This window comes from Falco biarmicus, chromosome 1 (assembly GCF_023638135.1).
Source record: "Falco biarmicus isolate bFalBia1 chromosome 1, bFalBia1.pri, whole genome shotgun sequence".
NCBI classification, from domain to species: domain Eukaryota; kingdom Metazoa; phylum Chordata; class Aves; order Falconiformes; family Falconidae; genus Falco; species Falco biarmicus.
This window is the reverse complement of record NC_079288.1, coordinates 20972745-20989343: the sequence shown is the minus strand read 5'-3', so window position 1 is coordinate 20989343 and position 16599 is coordinate 20972745. Positions and strand designations below refer to the sequence as shown.

Sequence of the window (16599 nt, the reverse complement as noted above, 5' to 3'; positions counted from 1 at the left end):
CTGGGGGATTCTGGCAGAGGTTGTGCATTGCCATTGTGATCGGCAGTTAGCAGAATTAGCAGAATTCTGGGCTCCAGGTCACAAAAGACTAGGCTCTGACCTCGTGCAGCACAGTGTGAATGCGATGTGCCTTCATCTCTGTTGAGATGTTGTGCATGACCAGAATGGGAAGGATCTGAGGACCATAGATATTGCATGACCTCCCACCACCTGACTGGAGATGTCACTGTCCTCTAAGACATGGGAGTTACAGCTCCCTTGGAGACCACTTGTCTCACCAGCTGTTGGAGGACACCCATGCTGTGGTCACAGGCTTGATGTCACCCTGCTCACACCAAAGTTGTGATAGCCGCTGTCAGCATGTGTCCCAGTTCCCTCTATCACATGGCCAGGCATGCAATCATCGCCCATCTGTATTCTGGTGACATGATACACCTGCTCACACATGGCTGTGGCATGCTTGCAAATGTGGGATTTGGGGAATTTTCAGGAACTCTCTCGGTTTTTAAGTCCGTCCTCCTGAGCTTGTCCTGTGTATAGCTCTCTAGTGAGCAAAGACCTCTATGATGACTTCACATGCTGTGGTAATGCTGCTACCAGGCTGAGCAAAAAAAATCTGGTACCTCATGTCATATCAGAGCTACATAACTCCAGGCTTGCTGAAGGTATAGCAGAGCCTGGTACACTTCTGTAGGGCTCAGGGCTTCCTGTCCTAAAACATTTTTTGTGGCTGTTAAACAGCTTGCTGCATTAAAACCCATGAATGAATGGGAAGTCATTCTTGCAAAGAAATAGGTTGCAGGATTTTTGGCACTCTGGGAATTGGGAGTAACATTGCTTTGTAAATTAGATCTATTAAATACTTAGTAATATCAAAATTTCATGTGGTACTTTTCTTCAAAGAAGTCTGAGGTGGCTCTGTTCATCAAGCAGTTTTCCTTTAGACTGACCTGGCCTTTCAGAATCACCTGGGAGGTCATATTTGATCCCAAGTTAATTCCTAATGAGATTTCCTACTTCCCCAAGGCTTTCCACTGATATATATGAAAAGACAGACCAGACCAAGCCTTTTATCCAGACATTTCTCAGCTTTGAAGAAGTTTCTGCAATACCAAGCATTGCCAATTACATGTCTTTCTCTTAACAGGTCAGAACTGAGTAGTTCTGGTCCTTGGGAATCATGAGCCTGGATCTGAGCAAGATGGTTCATTCCTGCAGTGGGTGATCCACACTGTTGCATGTATTTTATTGAAGAAGAAGCTGGGGTGGTCCCACTGAGTTTTGGCTTTGTGCAACACTCAGAGGGTGGTGATTGCAGACCTCCAGCTGTAGCTAAGAGACGCTCCGCGGAATACCCAGGTAACAGCATGAAACTGTAACCTTGCAATCAGCACGTCCTTATAATAAACGAGCCAATGACCCTCTGAATGTGAGCGCTTCTGGTGGGGCCAATGGCATTTGCTGGTTTTATCAGTTCATCCCAGAGTTGCTTAAGGCTGCCTTTAACTGCTGATCTTGTGCGGTACAGCACACAAATCACTAGCCCCTGTAAAACACAGCTACCGCGGGACGGAGCTCGAGGAGGTATTTAGCAATGCACAACAGATTCATGAAGCGGGCGGCCCAGATGCTGGACTGCTGGAGATTCAGTTGCAAAATCTCTCCAGACTGGAGGTGGGCTAGTGGAGAGAGAAACCCTCCCACCTGGAGCTTACCTCTTACATGGGGAGCCCACACATCTAACCCACCAAAGCCCCACAGCTGATGGAGCCCTCCTCTTGCAGCCACATCATTTCATAAGGTGCTTTTATTCCTCTGCATTCATCCGTCTTGTTTATTCCTGCCGTGGATTGATACAACAGGTCATACATTTGGAAGAGGCTGCCAAAGATAATATACATCCTGTCATAGTAACAAGATCATCAGAAGGAAAACTGAAGAGATAATAAACCAGCAGGAAAGCTGAAGAGTGAGAAACAAAAGAGGAACAGAGAAGAAGTGACAATGTTATCTTTGTTTAATGCTCCTCTGAGTCACCATTAGTTATTTAAGATATTCATCTGCTAGCTCCCAGCCCTGTCAAATTAAGAGATCCAAGGGGTGGGGTTTTTGGTTTTTTTTTCATTGCCAAACAAGTTGCTGTGGTCCGAAGGGAGAGGAGACTTCCATGAATGATGGATGCATTTTATTGCAGCTCACTTCAGAGGCTAGAAGGAAGCAGTTTGCCACCACACAGGGCTGCATGGTAACACATGGGCTTTCTTCTGGGTATGAATGTTCCTGTGGTGGTTGGTCCACAGAAGCCATAATGCGAGGAGAGTAAGGATAAGGAGGACATTATGGATAAGGAGGTCAGCAGCACCAGCCCATTCCCACAGCTGGAAACCAGATGCTATATGGACAAGGCATGAGGCTGGGAGCAGCGCAGGACAACTGTGCTTTGGAGAGAGGTTCTCAAATGGGGGAAAGTATCTCCAAATCAGTTGCTGCAGTTGTCCAAGGAGAATGAGTGTAGGTTCATTACAGGGCAACCACAGGCATCCAGGAGAGATGGTGCTGTGGGAACTGAGTGGGCAACCAAGATGTTTTCATAGCGTCAAACCCAACCCCTGGCCCCTCCAGACACCTGTACCAGGCGACACCTCTGAGTCATCATTTCTGCCATCTCACTTCTCCTTCACTCCCAAAGACAGATCCCCAAGTCAAGTGGAGAGACCCAGGAGCCATCTGTCCTGCTGCCAGGCGAGGCTGCTGTGTACGGGACCACGTGTGCACCCACATGTGCTTGTGTCTTTGGGGAAGTGCCTCTTCCCTCTGCCTTTTGCTCTTCTCAATTAACCCAGGATCCAAGAGAGTAGCAAGAACATTAATATAACATATGGGCTCAAAATAGTAAAGACAGCCTTTCCCCGAGGGCTTTGCAGAGAGAAAGGAGGCACCTGGCAGGGAGAAGTGGTGAAGAAGGAAGGAAAGAAAGGAAACGTGACTGGCTGCAGGCTGCCCAGCTTCCCTTGATTCATGTCTAGGGCAGGGGAGAGGGCAAAAAGGGTAATAGGGGTAAAATATATTAAAACAAAATAGAGGTAAAAAGGGGATGGAGAGCACAGGCTGGATGACTTGCCCCCTTGCAGTGGGGCAGCTCTGCAGAGCATGTTGGCCAGGGCCTGGAGCAGTATCTCCCTCCCAAGTTCCCCCAGGAAACCAGAGGCCTGCAAACTGTCGAGGCGTGGGATTAAATAAATTAATGATCTGAGGAAGGTGGATAGGAATTGTTGTCTTGCTGGTAAAAAAAAAAGACAACAAACCACAAGATCTAAGGATTTATGGCAGGGGTCAAAGGCTCACAGTCCCTTCTGGATCCAGGCTGAAATCTCCATGGGGTCCCTCATCCCTGAGTGGGTGCACATTTATTGCCAGCAGGAAGGAGCAGGACAAAAATTATCGCAACCAAATAATTAGCAGCACAGCAGCCAGAAGGGCTGCATAGACAGATAATGTTGCAAAACTGTTAAACAGCAGATTTTAGCATTGTCAGGGGTTTTCTACTGAATCTGAAAAGAGCAAGGGAAGATCTGAGGCATCGGATGGGGGAACTCTCCATATAGCTTAGTTGTCAGTGACTGATTCAGACCCCGTGTAACTCCTTTTGCACACTACGCCTGCTATATAATCTGCTGTATGAAACCATTTTGGCATAAACCAATTCCAGCAGAAGCTTGCCTACCCTCTTCTTCAAAACCTCTGATAATGGAGGCTAAAACCCATCCTGGTCCGCACAGCAGCCTGCGCCAGCATTGCTCTGAGCAGGTTTTCTTGTGCTAACTTGTGCAAATCCCCATGGACCCCAAGCACAAGACATGCCACCAAGTAACAGAGCCACCAAGTGGCACCTCTTTCCAGGGTGGAAGAAGAGATGGGAGAACTGAGCTGTCCCTCCTATGGAGAGGGTTTTATTGATGATGGGAGAGACCCTGTGACTTGTCCCTGGTGTGGGCTCGGTGCGGTGCCAGGCAGCTGTCCTTGCCCACTTGGTTGATGGGGTTAACGGGGTCTGCCTGCATGGATGCTGATATGCACCATGGCCACCTGCACGCTGGAGCTGGCCCCAGCACCCCCAGCCCATTTCACACATGCTATCAAACATCTGCTCGGCCGTAATGACTCTCCGTCACTGCCGACCAGGGCCGTATTCGAGGCGGTGACCTCGGGCTGGAAAGCACCGGAGCCCATCGCCAATCTGCCGGACCAGCTGTCGGCCACGTTAGCAAGCCGCCATGGGCAGAGCAGGGCTGGCCAAAGCCTTCCTCCCACCGCACACGAGGCTCAAACCGAGGGCTGGCGCGCCGGGAGCAACGCGGGCTCTTGCGGCTGCAAACACCATCAATACGAGCTGACAGCTGCCAGGAGGGGCTTCGGGAAAGGTATTAGAGACCTCAGTGCTCTGGCCTGGCAAAGCCCCAGCCTCCCGTACGGTGAAAAGAACCAAACAAATATTGTGATGTCCTCTGCTTTTATTTTATGTGGTTATTTTATTTTGTGTGTTTATTTTCAAGGGGATTACCAATAAATTTAATTTCAATACGGTTAATCCCCATATATATTTACTGAGGACAATTAGCTGGCATTTATATTAAATATACACAATAGAGAGTTGAATATACAGTTTATATAGTATAATTAGATATATATACACATATAAATAGATGCATAACTCTGTCTGCAGTGTGAATTGGTGAGGAAGGACCAGGGTAATGTGCCGTGACAATATTTATCTCATGCCATATTTATACCCTGATAGCTGGAGAAGTACAGCGGGGCTCTACAGGAGCGGTTCTGGGAGGAGCCGCAAGCAGAGCGGGTGCTGTGAGGGAGACAGACAGATGGGTGCAGTGCCAGGGTGATTCCAAAGGAAACAAAAGGGGGTTTGGGACCTGGGGAGGAAGCAGCAAGGGAAGACTTGAGCAGAGTAGAGGACCCAGACCTGAGGGAAGGTGCTGCTAACCCAGGGCAGAGACTCAGGAGCTGTCCCAGAACAAAGGGCACACAGGTGGTTTGGGGGCTTTTCTCCACTTTGCTTACAGTATTTCTGTGCATTTTGCTGTACTGGGTATATTCTAAAAGTCCTGCGTGTGAGCAGTGTAGCTGACACAATGTGGAAGAAACCTCCTGTTGCTAGGCTGGTGCCAGGGCATTGCTTTACCACAGCATCAACCCCATACAGTGAGCAAGAGAAGCCAGTTCCCTTCGGCACCAGGACAGGGCTGCCCAAGCCCCCGTCTGGGTCCAGGTGTGGGAGCAGATGTTGGAGGGAAAGTCGATCTCTGAAACGTGAAGGCTGCCAGTCTTCCTTGGCTTTTTCTCCAATATTTGTTCCTGGGGTGAAACTCTTCCTCGTTCCAGCTGGAGTCTCCCTGGTTGGGAGACAGTGGTGGGGAACTGGCTGGATGCTTTCCCATTCCAGCCTGGCAGCTGCGCTCTGCTTGGAGGATCCACCAGCCTTCCCAGAGCAGAGAGGGTGAGGGAGACCTGGCAGGCCATGGTCCTGCAGCACTTGGCTTCTCTGGAAGCACAGGACAGCAGCTGAGAAGGGCAGCTGGATTAGGGGACTGGGGAGATTTTCCTTTATTTCCCACATCTTAAGAAGTCCCATGGGAGCTGAAGTCAGCCGTCATCTCTAGACCTCATGCCACCGGGAACAGAAAGGACTTTGGAGGTGGTTGGAGACACAGATTTTTATACCCAGGAAAGTCTGATCCCTGTGGAAAATTTTATGCTCTTACCCTAGCATCAGGACCAGGTACAAGTGTTTGACCAACGTGCCTCTTCCAAAAAAGCCATCAGTTATCTGGATGTAGCAAAGCCTTGCACTTGCAAACTTGCAAAAGCACGTAAGATTTGATAAACATGCAAATTAGTAGTTTATCACGAACAGTAATAAAAACTAACACTGCCATTTTCCCTGTTCAACCTATCCAGCGGTCATTCCCACTCCTGGTGGAACTGAACGTCGGAGCAACGGGAGCTGTTCATGTGCATGCCTTCAATTCCGTCATCCCAAACGGCTGTGAGAACAAACAGCCTCCCTCTTTCTGCATCCAAAAGATGTGGACCGTCCTCAGGCAGACCATCCCAGAGCTCAGTGCATGGCTGAGTCAGTCCCAAGTCTAAACCCTTGTTTGCTTTAAAAAAAAGTCAATTTACTTCTTTGTACGCCTTCCACCTGTTTCTATTTGGCTGCCACCAGCCTGTTTTTTAATCACACACAGCTTTCACTCTGGATTTCACAGGCAGTGTTAAAATCCTGCCTGCAGCTAAATGTGGTGTGAAGCTGTGCTGCCTTTGGAAGACTCTCAAAGTCCTCAGTGTCCCTTCTTAGCTATGGGCTTCTCCAGCCTTGGCCCAAAATCAAAGGACTGGCTGAACTCTGGGAGTATGTTGCCTCTCGCCTCCCCTCAGCTCCGTCCTGCTCCTCCAGGGCAAAGTAAGCCAGACAACGGCGTAATTAAACCTTCTCCTCACTTAAAGTACTGTTCAGGGAATTTGATTCCCAACCACTATTTATGGCTATTGATTTCTGCACTTCTTATTACCGTGGTAAGTGACCTGTAACCAGAGCGGCAACTGGCGGGTTTATCAATCTCTTTCAGATAATTAGTAACACAGGAAGTTGGAGAAGGAAATAAATGGTACAGTTGAGAAAAGTTTGCTTACCACCCAATGACGGCTACCAGAGACAGCAGAAGAGGCAATAAAGACCTGGAGGAGCTGGCCTTGGATGCTGCTTCTGGTGCTTGGTCAGGAGTTGGACAGTGGAGAGGACAATACCTGTCCTGGACTCTTGTCCCATCGGGGCCAGATGCCAACTCCTGCCTTAGGTGGTGCACCCACCCTCTGATGAAAAGCCCTGTGCATGGGGGCGCAGCCCAGGGATGGAAGGGTTAGATGAGTGGATCATGCACCAGCATCTGCATGACCATCAGTGGAGCCAAAATGCAATAAAGCCCTTTCAGACAGATCCCCATGCATTATTCCTTGGAGATGAAACCAGTCCCATCCCCCGTGGCCTGCCAAGGCAAGGGCTTCTTGGTATGCTCAAAATCAGAGCCAAAGGGTTAATTATCTTTTTGGCCTCTTTCCTATTGAAATGTTGCCTGCAATTAACTCCTACCAGAGGAGCCAGACAAATCATGGCTCTTGTTCAGACCCCTGGAGGATCGACCTGCAGAGCAGGACTGGGTGCAGGGATTGCCTGGGATCAGCTGAAGGGCTGCCGATGAGTGAGTGCCCGGTGGTAGTTGCATTGATCTCACACTATTTGTCGTTAGATTGCTGTAAGCAAACTCGGCAATCTGAAGATAATTAAATGAACCAGTCCTGCCAGAATAAACCCAGAGCTTTTATTTGCAAGATGGGAGCAGCAGGTTATCTGCAGGTGTGTTTAAAGCCCTTGTGATGCTCCTGCACTTTTCTGCACTGGGCATTGCCCCTAATCATTAGAGCTGGGGACAAAGGGATTTTAAGGGGGCAGAGGGTGGCTGGAAACTGGGAGTTAAAAATGAGAATTAAGCCCCCCCAGTCTCCTCAAGGCTGGGACAGGGCCTTACCCCCAAATAATCACTTTGCTGCTCCTAGCTGACCTTTTCCCCATGCAAACAGCTTTTCAGTGGAAGGCTAATTCATTCTCACAGCTAAAAATGATCATTGCGGTGAGAAAGTGTTCTGGGCGTGAATCCTTTTTGCAGCAAATAGCAGCATTAACAGGTTCATTTTCTCCCAGCAATGCTATCAAAATCTCTTTAAGCTGTTTCCAGAGCATACCACAGATGCACTAAACCAAGCCTGCAAAATGGGTGGGAGATGTGATTGTAGTCAGACCTCCCGCCTCAGCCTCCAAGACCCAACTCAACCCTTGCCAAGCAACATCCATGCCTGACGGCTGTAAGAGTCTGTGTTCCCTCCTGAGGTGCCCCAGGAGCATGTCCTAGAGATGGCTCCACTTCTAAGAAAATGCACAGGAAATTTCTGCTTTTTCACAGATGGACATGCAGAACTGCTGGAGAATGGAGTCATATCTTCCTGCCCCATCTGGCTTCAGTTTCTGGGATTTCTGGACATCATTGTTTGTCTGCATTCAGTTGCCACCTACTGCTAATTTGTGTGACTTGTCCCACGTGCCCCCAGGCAGACCAGCCTTTGGCTGCTCTTTCTAAACCCTATGCCCAACTGCGGTATCTCCAAGCACTGGGTGGAGGCCAGGTGTAAGCCTTTATCTCCTGCAGTTTTCCCAGAAACTGAAGGAATAAGTAGTTAAAGCCCTGAAATCATCAGGTGGATCATTGCAAAAACTGGGAAAAGAAACATGAGCTGTTGATCCTCTGCTTTATCCATCAAGCAAAGCACGGCTCTCTGCCGCAGTTACAGGTACGGGTGCTGTAATGCAGGCTTGCAGGTGTAGTGCTCCAGCTCAGGTACGTACCTAGGAGCCCTGTTATAGACTTGATTTGGGGCAAATTCCAGCTGCTTGTTTAGACAACTTTTCCAAAGGCGGCATTTTCCCAGGGACTGGGTGACACTTGTGCAATGCCAAGGTCTAACCCCAGCTCTTGATGATCACAGAAAGGTTTGGGTTGGAAGGGATCTTTACAGGCCATCCAGTCCAACCCCCCTGCAGCGAGCAGGGACATCTTCAGCTAGATCAGGCTGCTCAGAGCCCCATCCAGCCTGGCCTTGAATGTTTCCAGGGATGGGGCATCGTCCACCTCTCTGGGCAACCTGTGCCAGTGTTTCACCACCCTCATTGTAAAAAAAATTCTTTCTTAATCTAGTCTGAATCTACCCTCTTTTAGTTTAAAACCATTACCCCTTGTAATGGCATATTACATTACATTACAGGATGGTATATTAGAGGTTTCTTGCGGCGCTGGAAGAAGCGTGGAGATGCAGGTCTGATGCAGTCAGGTTTTGAAGCAAGAGGGAAGGCAGGACTGAGCAGCATTTCACTCAAAGCAGACGCAGCCACGAGGCTGTGGATTCACAAAGCCCAGGGATGTGCTGAATGCAGCAGCTGGCTCTGAGCAAACGCTATCCAAAGGTCATCAGCGATGCTCCCTTTGCAAAAAAGCCCACACACCTTCCCCATGACAACCTGTTACATGCTCCAAAGGAAAACAAAATTGCTCTTTTTATTATTATTTACATTAAGACTGAATTGCCTTTCGCATTCGGCAAAGCTGCTGCTTCTGCCTTGTAAATCCAAATCATGACTTTTTGGGGCGATGTGAGTCAATCCCTCTGAGGGCTGAACTGATCATTTTTATTGACCCTGTGGTGCTCTGCCAGTGTATGCTGCGGAGAGCCGGTTGAGTTTCCTTGGCAGTGCTGGGCAGGAATGGGGAAAATGGGAAAATGGAAACGGGGATAATGGAAACACTGGGACCAGATAACACTCCTCGTGCTCCAATTCCCTATCACAGTGATGCAAACCTGGAGTAACATGGCAGGGAAGCAGAAGCTGCAGTTTGGTGACCATGGGGAAAAAGAGTAAAAGAAGGTGGAGATCCCATCTCTGGAAAGGGATAACACTCAGAAGATCTTCCAGGGAGCCCTGGAAATGATCATGTTTTGCCATGGCTATGCTTTCCTTCATCCATCTCATCCCTTCTACACTTCTTAGGACCTGGCTCCTTTGTCCTGCTTCCCTCTGAAAGGCAAATAAAATGTCCCCATGCTGGTCTTGCTAAGCTCTCTGTTCACTTGATAAACTGCTCAGCCTCTTTCCTTCCTCAGAAGCAGCTGAGATATCGGTGCCCAGCAAGGTCCCAGCAGGACTGCATGCCAGCCCCATGGCCAGAAATGTGTGAGCCGCCAGCTGGGGCAGGCGCACCAGGTTGATCAAGGTGGGTGCCAAGAGCCCTGCGAGTCCCCGGGATGCAGCAGCGGGCAGGGAGAGAGCTGGAACTCCCAGGACATTGAGGATAACTCAAAATGGCCACAGAAAGGCAGGATCTGAGCCAGAATTACGGCACAAAGACTTTGAAGAGGCATTTAATAGAGATGTCACTCTATTAAGTTCACCTGACCGGAAAAGCAGCTCCCAGGCAGAGAACAGGAGCTCAAGCACCAACCTCGTGCTGCTTCGTGGCCAGTGCCCGAACCCATATGGTGCTGAATGTGTCCCCTAGGGCTGAGGGGACATTTAATTGCCCCTGATCTTAGGGGACCATGCCAAGGAAGGGGGTAAACTAGAGACCCAGCTCTTATTCCTGGATCTGTCACACACCCCCTCAACTACCTTGGACAAACTGCTCACGCTCCCTTAGCAGCAAAATAGCATTAACATTACTGTCCTACTTTGCAGTGATGTTCTGAAGACAAATTTGTGTTTCCCTGGGGAGAAGGACTAGAGTAAAACCTGTTCACCAACCAAAACAGGATTTAGCCACCTGGTTTGTAAATGGCATGCTAAGGAGCCTGAAACTGCTGTCCCCTGGGAGAAGCTTGCGGTTTTTGCCTCCTTTTTTTCCCATGGAGGAAAAATTATCCAGATTAATTCACGGATGTAAAATCAAAAGATCTTTGGTAACCTCTTCGACTATTAAAGTAAAATAACGATAATAATGAGCACTGCAGTTTCACTCATCTCAGAAGATAAAAAAAAAAAAAAAAAGTCAGGCCAATTTCTTTTTGCTTGCCAGCAGATAAGAGCCTGACCCAGATTGGCAGGGCTCAGCTTCCTCCACAGCTTTGATTTTCGTGGGGGAGGCTTAGTTCTGGCTGTCAGACCCCAAACCCTGAGGTTGGAAACCACAAGCTGAGCTGCCAGTCAATTGCACGTCCTGGTGGGCTGGTGGGGTGGAAGGGGTGGAGGACTTTCGGTGAGGTTTTCGATGGGGAGCACCACACTTTGCTCTCCTGCTTTTGATGCAGCTGAATTTTTCTGCTAATCTGCCCATCAGGCTCACAATGAGAGCTGCTGGTTTCTGAACACACAATCTGGCAATTTATTCAGGTGACTAAATAAAAGGAAGGGGGAAAAAAAATCCTGCTCCAAGTTGTGAGCGCTGAGCCCTTGGGAATCACAGCCCAAAGTATAGAGAAATAGCAAATAAATGCTGTGGAGAGGACGACGTTTGTGCTGTCCCTCCTGCAGACATAATGCCTTTATATTAATTATATTTAGAAGTAATTTCTGCGAAGCCTTATAGTTTAGTATTATAAAAAGTTTCTTTTGTCACTTTTTTCCCCTTTTTTTTTTTGCACCACTGTGAAATGGCAAGTTAGATGGAATAGGCTAAGATAATGCGATCTGATTGAATAATGAATAAAGATTAATGAATTTTTGCTAACGTAAATGATTGCATGGTAATTGCTTTAATAATATAAAATTATTTTCTGCTACAAACTATGATTAATGATACCAACCGAGCATTTGAATTGTGTGCCTTGTTTTTTGTAAGTTCAGTGATTAAATAACTAATACAATAGTTTACTCTTAATTTTTCTATAGGCAGCGATCATTGGCTAATTGATTTGGACACAAAGGTTGAGTGAACCTACGATTTTATGTATCAAAACTCTTAGTCACTTCTTGACTCCTCACCAACAAAATTAGAAGGAGCAATAGCTTCTTTTCCACATCATGAACTTGTTCATTAGTTGTATTTTAAAGGTAGTGAGTTGTTGGTGCAATGTGTAATGGTCCGCGCAGAGCCCAGGACCACATGCTGGGAGCAGAGTGGGGATCTGATATTAGGGCGAGATGGAGAGAGACTGAGCAGTGTTCTGCCTCAAAGCCTGAGGGCCAAGGAGGGAAAGAAGAAAAAGAGATTCCACCACCCCACCACCCCATTTTCAGGGGGAGACACCTCCATTTTGTAGATGTTTCATGCTTATGAGACCTTCTGGGGCCAGGGGACCTCCCCAGTTTGCACCCTACTTTTGGCAACCATTCTGACACCTCTGAACTATTTGTCTCTTTGGCGACAGAGATGAATAAGCCATGGCCTGCCCCCCCTTTGCAGGATGTTAATGAAGCGTTTAATCATTTGGTGTTTCTTTTGCTTTGGCTTCTTTTTATTTTAGTTTGCAGGAATCAGAGAAACACTCGAGCGTGGAAAAAGGAGGCTATTGAACGTCTGTATCTGTTATTTGCCCCCATGATGGGGAATTAATTGCCTTTTGATTAATGAGCCCTTCAGAGCTTTGCCTGAGCTAGGACTGAAGGAAAGCAGGAGAGAGAAGGGGGGAGAAAATCAGCTGCTCTGCTCTAACCTTGGTGTTTTCTGGGATGCTAAGAAGGGGTTAAAGAGCCAAAAGCCAGTGGTGCTGTGGGGTGGTGTCGATGGTGGGAAAGCAGGGGGGGAAATCGTAGTCTTGGCATGTCAGAGGGGAGAGAGAGAGAAATTCAAGCAGCAGTTTAATTTTATGAGTGCTTTCACGCCCCTTGAATGGAGAAGGGGAGAATTATTTAATTAAAAATATATTTACTTTTAATGCAACCATCAATATTTCCATCCATGCTGATTGTTAAGAGGGTTTGTGTGTTTGCATGTTTAAACACTTCTAGGCTTTACCTCTCACTTACTCCTTCTCCATCAGCAGCCGCTCGTGCACACTCGCACTGATCCCTGTGCACACTCACCCATGCCCCCGTGCACACTCATCTAACCCCCCTGCACACTCATCCGGCCCCCATGCACACTCATCTGACCCCCTTGCCTTCCCAGGTTTGGGGCTTGGCAGCTTTTGGTGATTCCCCAAAAGGGGAACATTAGCTGTCTCCCACCCTCCAGACCTAGCTCTGACAGCTCTGGATTTCAGGCCCCCCATGTCCTTCCCATGTGCACAGCCTTTCTTTTGGAGGTACCAACCAACACCGGGGCCCCCACCGCACCCCAAACTCCGGCCTCGCTGTGCCCATGGGCTGGTTGCGATGTCTGCAGCAGGAGGGGGCTGTGGGGCCGGCTGGGTGCCAAGGGAAGGCGCTTCAGGTGCAGAGGCTGGGCGAGCAGGTAGGCACGAGCATCCCCTGAACACAGGAGCTGGGAGCTGCCTCTGCTGCTGTTTCCTAGATAATTTAGTCAATTGAAAATGGCAGGATTCAGGGATTTTGGCAACAACATGCGAAGAGTTCTACAGTAAAGCTCCAGCAGCCCTTCTGATTTGTATTCCTTCCCAGTGTCAAAACGCTTCCCAGTTACCCATTTGCCTTTCTTGTTCCTACACTACACGGATGGATTTAAAGGATTTCTTCACAATAGCCTTTAAATCTCCTTGCCGGGTGCTGCTGAATGGCGGCACAGTTTGATGCAGCTCTGCTGTCTGGGTACTCCCCGCATTGCTTTGCAGCTGACCACACGAGGATGGCGGCTTTGTGTGAAATACGGCTGGAGGAAGGTGTGTTTGGGAAACAAGAAGTTTGGCTTTTAAGGGAAACAAATAGCCTTTGTCAGTTTGACCTTGAAGCTCAGCCACCACACCACTAGAAATGGCAGTGCTTGCTCAGTTATCAGCTTTCTCTCTCTCCAAAGTAGCTCTGGTCTCCCAAGACTGGCAGCAACATTCCTTATTTCTAAGGCTTGGACTGTATTGATTTGATTGATTGATTTTATTGTTTATTTGTTGGTTTTGTAATATTTGCGAGGCCACCAGGAACAAGCCCTACTTTCCGCAAGGCTGAGTAGGTTGGTCTGACCATTTTCAGCCCAGTCTTTCCTTTTTCATGGTTGTGGCAACCTGGGATGAGGCTCTGGGTGGAATTCCAAGCTATGGCACGGGGCCCTGCAGCACCCATGCAGGCGATGCCAGCAGGCTTTGAGCTCCCATCCCCGCTGGTGCTGCAAAACCAAAGGCAAAGCAGCAGCTCTGCCTCTTTTTATTTATGCAGCTCACAGCTTCATTTCCGCTCTCATATTTCAAGTGGAAAATTTGGTGAAAACAAAAAATTAGCAGGACATTCTTAGTAGAGTAGAAACAAGCAGTACAATCTATTAGCAACAGCCTTTTTTGTGCATGCACAGTTATTGCTTGGCGTATGTTTACAGCAGAGTTGCTAAAGGATAGAGCCGTCACTGAGATCTGAAAGACTGTGAATCTTCCTTCTCCTGGCAGGTTTCTGGGCGCAGCCTGTCAGAGTGGCCCCATCACTCCATGTCTCCCTGAAGGAGAAGGCTGCTCTGGAGCCCGTATCCTCCATTGAGACACAAATGCAATTTGCTGATTTTTCTGAAAATGCTGTTGAAAGGATATTAATCCCTGGCTCCACATGAAAGATCAAAAGAGCCAGGGAGGCAGTGTCAGGCACGGAATGGAAATCATGTTCTGCAGAAAGAAGAAAGAGAATTGGAAACTTCCTGGCGGAAATACCCGTGTATTTAAACCAAACCCAGTGGCAGCCAAAGTTGCCTTTGCTGGACCCAAACCACTGAACAGAAACGAGGACAGAAAGCCCCAGAGGGCTTCTGTATTTCACTCCCCTGTCTGGAGAAGGCTCATTCTGAGCCATTTCTAAGACAACGCTGCAGTCAACCCTTTGCCTTTTATTGCCACAGTCTGTTCCACTTCTCATCAAATACAGCCCTGGATCTTTATCTGCCAAGCTGCTGCCCAGCCCATTGTAGCCCATCTGGTGTTTGTGTGAGCGACTCAACATCGAGCTGTGTGCTGGTCCTCCCTGAATTTCATCAGCTTTATAGGATATCTCAGGCCCTTTCTCCAGTTTCCCATCACTGGGTCTCAAGTCTGGTCTGAATTTGGTTTTGTGTCCTCCAAAGTGCTGGTAGCCTTTCCTGGGGTGAGCCCTCTGCAGATCTAATAAACATCTCCCCTCTTCCATCATCCAGGAGGTTAATTGAAATATCGAATTGTACCAGATCAAGAGAGGCCCCTGTTAGGTGCATCCCTCTTTTCTGACAGGGAACCATTGATAATCTCTCTCTAGGTACAGCCAAATTGCAATACGGAGCAGTTTCCCAGTGTGCTGATGAGAATGTCATGGGAGACAGCTTGAAAAGTCTTGCTGAAGTAAAGACAGATGACATCTCCTGCATCTTTGCCCAGAACCAGCCCTGCCACCCTGTCACTGGAGGAAATTAGATTGGTTTGACCCAATTTGGTCTTTACAAATTCACGTTGGCTGTTATTCATTTTCCTGTGCTCCTCCAGGTGCTCGCGCAGACTTTGTTTGCTCTCAGTATGCTTCTGAAAATTTGAGGTAAACTCATTTGCCTCCCTCCCCTTTCAAAAAGGCAGGTGTTGCAGCTGCCCTTTTCTACATTTTTGCATCATCATCTTCTCAAATATCACTGTGTTGGCTCCAAAATTGCATTCAGTGGTTCTTGATGTGCCCAGGGATGGAGCTAGCACAGCACAGCCGATTCAAAAACGCCTGCCTTAGCTAAGTAAGCTCAAAACTTTTCTGTCCCTTCCGAGCCTGATATCTTACTCCTCAGTGTTAATTGTGTCAGACACCAACTCACAGTTGATCTGTTTAGTAAAGACTGAACTGAAAGAGGCTTTAGCCTTCTCAGCATTGTCTGTTGATAGCTTTCCCTCTTCAGCCACTCTGACATTTTCAAATAGGATTTTAATTTTTTTTTAAATTCAAAGTGACTTTTTCTGCTGTTTTAAAATGTAAATCAATTTCTTTAAAAAAATAGAATCATTTTAATAACAAGGCTGCAAAGGTTGAAAAATAATGCTTTGAAATAGCTGAAGCAAAACGTTTCTTGCCACTAGAGATCAATTCTCTTTGGAATAATTATTGATGGTGGGGCCAGAAATTGGGTTTTTTTGTCCCTATTTAAGAAAGGTAAAAGACTCAACCCCCAGATTGTCATCATTTTGTTTTTCAGTAATCAGAAACACCATGCTCGCCCTGCCACGTGTTGGCTCAACCAGAGCATTCAGTATTGCTGCAGCTATTTCCCTGTAAGATTCCTCTGGGCCAGAAAACTCTGGATTCTCACGCAACTCCATCTGTATCAATAGCAATTGGTGCCACCAGCCTGAATCCACAACAGGGAAAATTGGACGAGTATTGAGCAGAAATGTGTCTTGTCCCACGCACAGCATCTGAAAGCTAGTTTTAAATGCAAATAGGATGGGGAAGACTATGGAAATTCGATAGCAAGTGTTCTTTAAGTTTCTTTCCATACAGCACGGATCATTAGGCAGAGCTTTAGCTGCCCAGAGACCTCTGGCATGAAACAGAAATATGAAATCAGATCTTTCAGCTTCACTCAAGTCGAAGCCAGTGCCATCCTGGGTGACGCTGTGTGAACTTACTCACCTGTTTCAGCTCCGTCTTGGAAAAGGGTGGTATTTTTTATCCCCTGATCCCATCAGAATATCATTCCAGGAGCCCATCCCTCTGGTTAAAACCTTCTCCTGACTTCCAGTGTGAATTGATTTGTGGCCTAGCTCCTCTTATGCAAACATTGTCCTTTAACTTAAGTAGCTCTTCTTTCCTTGTGTCTGGGTGATGGATTGAGCAAGATCGTGTTTGCCATTTCAGCTGTCTCCCACAACAGCTGCTGCTTCAAGTGAGAGAAGAATGGCGGTTATCTGTACAAACAGCTTTCTCTAAAAAGTGATTGTTTC

The 16599-nt window shown here is 47.6% G+C and overlaps 1 long non-coding RNA gene across 3 annotated transcripts in view; it reads left to right on the top strand.

Moving 5' to 3' along the window:
• The window catches only part of LOC130148746 (uncharacterized), a 140870-nt gene that overhangs the window by 110328 nt on the left and 13943 nt on the right, over positions 1 to 16599 (top strand). For 2 of the 3 annotated variants that reach the window (XR_008821658.1, XR_008821659.1), the window contains one exon: positions 1148 to 7015. This is a non-coding gene — a long non-coding RNA (uncharacterized LOC130148746). Of the gene's footprint in view, positions 1 to 1147; positions 9897 to 16599 lie in introns of those variants that run through there. The other variant, XR_008821660.1, reaches the window with a different exon arrangement.